Source organism: Aptenodytes forsteri, unplaced genomic scaffold (assembly GCF_000699145.1).
Source record: "Aptenodytes forsteri isolate BGI_AS27 unplaced genomic scaffold, ASM69914v1 Scaffold241, whole genome shotgun sequence".
Taxonomy (NCBI): domain Eukaryota; kingdom Metazoa; phylum Chordata; class Aves; order Sphenisciformes; family Spheniscidae; genus Aptenodytes; species Aptenodytes forsteri.
In genome coordinates, this window is record NW_008795252.1 from 8051578 (window position 1) to 8059256 (window position 7679).

The following is a 7679-nucleotide window of genomic DNA, read 5'->3' on the forward strand; positions in this document are numbered from 1 at the left end:
GCCGGTGCCCGGTTTGGTTCTGCACCGCCGGCACCTCGGCGTACGCCCGAAGTAGCTCCGGCTTCGGGAGATGTCGGGAACAGAGCGCTCGTCTTCTGGAGGCTAACGTGGGAAATTTGGTGAAATATTGTACGTGGGGATACCTGGGAATCGGCCCGTGCTTTGTGCCATTCGCTTACAGGTCCAAACATATCCCGAAACGTTCTTAATTCCCGTTACTGCCTTTTTCTTTGTTTTTTTCCTTTCTCCCCTGGCAAATTGAAAAGCCCAGATACAAAAAATCATTTCAGATCAGAGCAGAATGTGTTCTGACATTTCGGAGCTTTTCGTTTTTCTAAATCCTTTTAAAAATGCATTTCAAAACACTTCAGCTTGTCATGTAGAGGAATGAAAGCACTTCATTTAGAAACAGCAAAATGAAACATGCTGGTTGCTTCCACGTTCATTTTACCTTCTTATTTTCCTTCCTGTTGAAGCGATTTGGTAGAAATGACAGAGCTGAATGACAATGAACCACATTTTCATGGTTTGGTAAAGAAAATTGTCACCATAAATGCTACTCACTTCTGTCTGAAATTATATGTGTTTTCAGAAATAACACGTGACGATGCTGTTTTAGATGATGATTAGATGGGTTAAAGATTTTATTTTTTATCTTTTTAATGAAACATAGATATATAGCAGAACTCAGAAGCTTTCAATCCACAATCTTTACAATCTTTTTTCTAAGGCATGGACCTTTAATACATGAAAGGGAAGGAAAAAAAGCAAAAAAAAAAAAAGTAAATGCAAGTAAAAGTTTTAATACATGAAAGGGAAGGAAAAAAAGAAAAAAAAAAAAAAGTAAATGCAAGTAAAAGATTTCAAGTGCCGTGGAGGACTGTTGAGGACTTGACTCAGTTGCTCAGTGTAATGCTGTGTTGATGTTTCAAGTCAATGGGAGATAACAAAAGGCGCTAAGTTTCTCTAGAGCTGAGGTTTCCGCTTTCTTATCCCTACAATCATAAGGTAAGAAACACGAGAGAAAAAGGAGCAAGCTGGGTTTGCCAAGATTTTGATGAGTCCTGCCAGTGTTTGGCCTCAGCCACCCAACTACATTCTCAGCTCAGAGCTCACTGTAATCCCTTTCATGGCACGAAAACATCTTTGACTGCAATCCATTTGCTCTCTAGTGATCTAGACGCAACCCCTGGATTCTGCAAGGTCTAAGCAAATTCTGGCCCGAGGGCCTCCAGCTCCGGTACCTAACGACTGAACAGCTCTGCTCAAAACCACCCTGTGCTACCATGTGTCCTGTGACGCACCACCAAGTCCCGGATCTTTGCTATTTGTGGCCTCGAGTTGTAGGGCTCAAATGAAACTATCATGATGGAAAATCTGAACCTTGGTATATCTTGGTTCTTTCAGTTGGCACTGAAAGAAAATGAGCAAACAAACCAACCGACTGCATGTAGGCTCTCTCAGGACTTCTTTCTCTCTAAGTAAGCATATACAATGTATTTTGCAGCCAAAAAATATTATCCCTTGTAAATAAGGGCTGTTGTATTGAAAACGATACTCCTGGTATAAGCATCAAATTCGTTTTGAATTTTATTTCAAGTTTTAAAAAATCTGTTTCAAAAGAAACAGATACGTGTCATCAAACAGTGGTATTTGGTCTGTATTTAAGCAGAAGGGTCTGGAGGGATCTAGGGTAAAGTAAAATATCTGAGTAGACTTCTCTTTTCTGCTCAAGATGATGGAAGATGTGCAAATTTATGTTGTCAAATTCAAATTGTCCAAGACTAATTCAAAAGAATTCAAAAGCTGAAGCTCCCCAAGCCTGCCAAAAGTTAGACTACCTTGTCTAAATCAATTACTGCAGAATAACCATCTGCTAATAGTCCGTGCGCTGTAACACAGCCTCTTGGAATCTTATTACTCCAGTGAGGGAAAAATGAAAATAAAAGCAAGCAGAAGAAATCCCAGGGGACTGTAGCTTCAGGAGGCGAAAAATTGGTGCTTTTTGCTTGCCTGTCTCTTCCCAGTTTCCTGCCCCCTTCAGCGTATGAGAAAGACAAGAAGAGTTTGTGCACTTTGGAAACTCGATAGGAGGCAGCAGCTGATCTTCCCATCACCAGCCTAAAAATAATCCACTCCAGGGCTTGGAGCGGCTTCACTAAGTGGAGGAAAATCCTGCCATCGGGATGATATTGATCACATAGCACAACCGAGTGACAGTTTGGGTTGGTATTTTGTTTTTGTGTTTACAAAGGTAAGCTACAGAGTTTGATCTAACATTCAGCAACCAAACGGGGCATGCGATGACCCTCCCCCATTATCTCCCACTAACCACCTCCTCCTCCTTCCCTTTATATCTGTGGGACAGGGCTGCTCCTTGTTCTTTCCTGGGATTACAACTCCAATCTCTTTTTCCTTTTCCTTTTCCATTCGCAGGCATTCTCAGCCTTTACCGTCCCCTCCTGCTGATGTTTTCTTTGCTGCTGTTCACAGGGTTGCGTTTCTTTTTTTAAACTGTCCTGTCTTGGCATGTGAAGTCGAAGGTTTTACAGCAGGCAGTGTAGCACGCTGGTGTTTGAAACCGCACTGTGTTAAGCAGCTTACCAAAAAGGAAAAAAGCAATGTATTAGATGTGCGAGACCACTGCAGATGTTTGTGCGAAATGCTTTTCAGTGCCAATAGCCTGTTTAGCACCACTGCTGTTGCGATTTTCTCTGTGTTTGGAGCCCGATCCAAAAACCTACCGAAGTCAATGAGATTCTTTGCATCGACTTCAATAACGTTTGGATCAGGCTGCGGGTATATGGCAGTTAGTGACGTGAATGCTGACAAGTATCGGAGGTAATTCATCACCTTAAGGCCCAAGGTAACTGGGACAGTGCTTAGCAGGGAAGCGGGGTCTATCTAGAATAGGTGGTCACAGCTTAAGTGGGAATAAAAAGGAAGATGGTATTTTGTACAGGATCGTTTTTGATAAAATAGCTTTTAAAGGAGCAGCACTTTCTGCCATTACCTTAGCAGAACTCTTTGCAAATACTGCATAGACTATAGATCACATAGATTGCGTTAGGTCCAGTGCTTTTAGGAAGGTAAGAAGAACAAACTAGTAGGTTTATACCTAGAAAGGAAAAAGATTCAAAGCACTAACCTAAAATCTGTGGCAAAACTCAGAGTTAGGCCTTCCATTGTACTTATCTAAACCTATAAATTCATAATTTGGCCTTAGTTAAAATTTTCTCTGTGAAATTCAAGAAGGAAAGACAAATTCTTGCTTTTGTAATGACTTAATTATTCAGAAGATAAGAACCAACTACTTTTGTAAAACTCTGAGTACTTTCTCAATCCTGCATCTGTATGCATACACATATCTATATACATGTATATATGCATATATGGGCATATAATGTACATTATATGTAAGACCAAAAAAGAAAAAAAAATCTGAACCGAGACCCAAGTATGCCCTGTAAGCTGATGTATTTTAATTAGGAAGTGCAGCTATTAATTTATATCTTTTTTTAAATATAGGCAACAGAACTACTGAAATAAATGTTTTTCAAAATATTCTTATTTCCCCCAAACAAGGTCCACTTGAGGAGTGTATTTATACTCTTTTCTTTATAGTCATAAGTATCTTGCAGAGCATGCCGAACAGAGTGACAATCCATGTAAGATGAAAGTCTTGAATATGAAGACTTTTAAGTCCACTTTAAAAGAGCCTAAGGTAATTAAAATGTCTTTAACTAGAATTCTTACAGTTTTGCACTCGGTAAGGATGTTCTCATAATTTTTACGGAAATTTAAATTATCTGCCGTTTTCCCATTGTCTTCTTCACAATTGCTTATGGAAAATATATCTCAGGAACTGGCTTAGTGCCCTGAGGATCCCCATTTATGCTTGTTAAAATGAGGTTTGTAGGTGTTTAGGTTCGATGCTGCATCATATTCATGTTTACAACTTTGTCCTATTTTTTTTCTTCCCAAAACCTTTTTCTTCTTCACAGTGAATATTTATTCCTGAATATCTTTTTTACTGTTTTATGTTTGTTATATTATGACTATGTCTGTACACCTTAGCCCAAAACCAGAAAGCCTCAACTTGCCAGCGGTGGGGATTTTAGCATGAAAATTTAAATGCTTGAAGGACATAAGTTTTTTTAGCTATTTCATTGCAGGGTGAACTGCTGTTCAGATAGTTCACATCCTCATAAAAGTAAACCAACAGGGAATCAGATTCCCAAATGATGTAAAGGAGAGCTGAAACTTGCCTTCCACTGGCACCATCGTGGGCCCGTCCTCCTGATTGTTCTTTCCGTTCCCCTCCTCTGTGAAGTTTTGCTCGAGGCTTTAGCTTGTAGCTGACTGCTCAGCAAAGGCCACTTTCAAAGGGAGAAAGAAGAACCACCTCTGAAAATTTCTGACCAGTTCTAGAGTTTGTAAAGACTGAAGTTAAAGTGAGCAATTTGTCAATAACTGTGAAGGACAAAGGCCTTCCAGCCTACAAGCGTTAAAAAATTACCTGGTACTTGGCACCCCTGTTGGGGTGCTGAATGTAGCTGGTACCTGCAGATAGCATGTGCTTGTTATCGGATGATCTTTATCACATCACTGCATTTCCCCTGACTGAAATGCTAGGTTAAACCTAGTATGCTTGGCAACATTATTGTAAAGTATAACATTCCTGCTATGATTAGTAGTGAAGCAAATACATTGTGATGTACTCACTTTGGTGTAATCACCCCAGCATAATTTGGTGGCCTATTATATTCAACAGAAAGGGAAATTAACTCTGGGAAAGCCATTTTTTGTTATGACTATGAATAACGTTGTCTTCTTAAATGAGTATATGAGAATCTCAACAGTTATTTTGAAAGACTGCTGCTACCTGATGAGAAATAGTGGTCAATAACTTCAGATGACCAACAAATTTCAAAACAACTTGCTATCCTTTCATCTGTTCTCTCCTGAATATTCATGTTTGGATTATGCATTTTATTGTTTTAATGTGGCAGTCAGACTGCTCCCATTTTTTGCAGACATTGCTGTTCACTAGACCATCTGCCTGTAAAGAAGCCTTCAGCTCCGAAGATTCCATCCTGAACATGAGCTTAGAGAAAAGGTCTTGGCAATCCATATGAGAAGAAGAGGCGTTTGCTTTCCAGTGACTACTATCCCTTCCTTTAGGACCCATAGATAAAGATTTGCTAAGAAACTAGTGGACATTTCTCTGCTGTTAAGCCCTATGGCTCATGGGTCCTTGAGATAGTCCTGCATGAGCCAACTTTGGAATTGAAGTATGGCAACTGCAACAACTCAGCACCAATGTCAAGCTTGCTGTGAGCAGGGCTTCTTATCTTAGGAAAAGCACCATGGTGATATAAGACCATTAATTCTGAGACTGAACTAATATTTGCGTGGCTCTCTACTAGACTGTGTAGCCTACAGCGAAGCAAGCAGCTGCCTACAGCAGCAGACTGCTGAGGATGATAAAACCATCTGGCTTTGCTGCTTAATTCACCTATGTACCATTCTAGGAAGCCCAGCTTTGTGATGCTGCCGGTGTTACCAAGGAAGGGGTCTTGGCAGGTGTAGGAGGGCAACTGCTGCTAGGGAATGTGATAACCTCTCTGGGTTGCAGCAATAACTGCTTTTATCTCTTCCATCCCTTGACAACAGAAGTCTCTTCAAATTTCTCCTCGTGTGGCTCTGCAGTCCAGTTTTTCCTCTTTGATCTCTCCCTGTACACTTACTGTGGCCTAAAAGGTCTGTCTCCTCAACTTTGGTAAGGGAAAAACCACCTTTGGCTACACTGTGGGAAACCTTGAGTCAGCTCTGTATTCTGACTTGCTTAAGGCTAATTCAAAGACCTTCAGCATGGCTATTCATTACAGGGTTAGACTGTTGTTTGGTGTGGTCAGCATTCTGTCTTTGGCAATGATCAACAACTGGTGCTCGGGAGAAATATAAAAAGTCTTCAGTGTATTTAATTACGTACTTGCACAATGCTCAGCACTGAGCGAAACAAACAGCACTTCCTCGCGTAGGCAAGATATCTCTATTCACCTCTCTACAGATCGAGTTCTGACTGAAGCCCAGCATTGGCTTACTAGAAGAGTTAAAGCCAATGGAAAAATAATTATTATTAAGGGAACCAAATTTGGTCAGTCATCAGTCATAAAAGTGTTCCATCTTCCTTTCTAAATCCAACTGCAGTTTTTTATGAGTTACAACAGTAAGCACAACTGCAATTCTTCATGTTTTTTCTAAATTTGCTGTTCTTCCATTTCACATTTTCATTTCATGACATGAAATCCTACGGTTTTACAGAAGAGGAGGGAATAGTGCCTTTTCACTCTGCCTTTCATTGGTTATCTGCAGGCAAGATCTTCCAAACTGTCTTCATTCGCAGGCTCAGGTTTTTGAGTGAAAATTTTCAAAACTGGGACTCATTAAAAGTCAGTACAGCTGAGGCCTTTTAAAACTCTTTAAAATTTTTAGAATTATTAAAGATCTCTTTAGCCTTAACTCCCAATACTGAAATACTGTTTGAAAATGCAACTTAGACTCCCAAATTAGTCTGAAGCTTTTGAACATGCTACTTGCACTGTTTGCAGTCCTAAAAATGTATTCATCTGTAGCTACACTGAACTTTGCAAACATGGGATCTGAGTGTGGGCATGAGAAATTTTGCCATTATATTATAAAATTTTCCTTTGAAGAAGACTAAAGGTTACACTGTATCGTTGGATGAGCAATTGCATCTGGAAACCTGTCATGATCCAACTCCTGTTAACTTTGGCGGAGCTTCACAAGCATTGTTGTAAAATGCCCCATACTGTCTAGAGAAATCAAGGACTTGTTCTTCTGCCTTAGGGGCTTTTCTTTCTGTCCTTCTTTGGAAATGAACACAGCTTGTTAAACTTTGAGGCCGATGAAAATGAGCTTCTGGAGGCATGCCCTGATGCAGCAGAAAGTAATGACTAATTTCAGCTTCGAACCAAATGGGAGTCTCACTTGCATTGACTGTAAATGCAAAGCATCCTCCCTTACATGTCAGTAAAATTTCATCCAATATATTTCCCCTATCTGTGAAACTTGAGTAAAGAAGTAGAAACTACATGACATGCTTTATGCCTGGGGTGAGGAGCCTGTGCATCAGTGCATCTCCAGACTCTCCTGTGTATCTAAGTTTTCCAAAAAACAGAACAAGGTCCAGTGGTTTGAGTCACATGGGCAAAAGTGTGGAGGGTATGTCGGATCTGCCTTCTGCGCCAGAAATGGATGGGAAGGCAATGGTGGAGTGGTTTCTTGCTCCCTGTGAGGCACACTGGAGATAAAATTATTTCTTAGAGCTCTATTGCACTGCAGTGTATTTTCATACGCCACTCTTGAAGACACAGAGAACTACTAGCAGCCTGTCTGTGTAAACACCAGGAAGTGTCTGTGAAAGTTGGCATACATCAACAACAGCTGCAGAACATGAGTCCTCCACTTCCAGTCATAGTTAATTTCTAGCACAGCGGTGATGGACATATGGATGGAAGGGAGGAAGAGAGGAAAGAAGGGAGGAAGGAAGGGAGGAAGGGAGGGAGGAAGAAAGGGAGGGAGGGAGGGAGGGAGGGAGGAAGGAAGGAAGGAAGGAAGGAAGGAAGGAAGGAAGGAAGGAAGGAAGGAAGGAA

The 7679-nt window shown here is 40.7% G+C and overlaps 1 protein-coding gene across 5 annotated transcripts in view; it reads left to right on the forward strand.

Moving 5' to 3' along the window:
• Nucleotides 1-2124: 2124 nt before the first annotated feature.
• ABCC9 (ATP binding cassette subfamily C member 9) overlaps nucleotides 2125-7679 on the forward strand; it is a 76758-nt gene continuing 71203 nt past the window's right edge. For all 5 annotated transcript variants that reach the window (XM_009279016.2, XM_009279013.1, XM_019472005.1 and 2 more), the window contains exon 1: nucleotides 2125-2254. The gene's annotated coding sequence lies outside the window, so the exon portion shown is untranslated. The remainder of the gene's footprint in view (nucleotides 2255-7679) is intronic.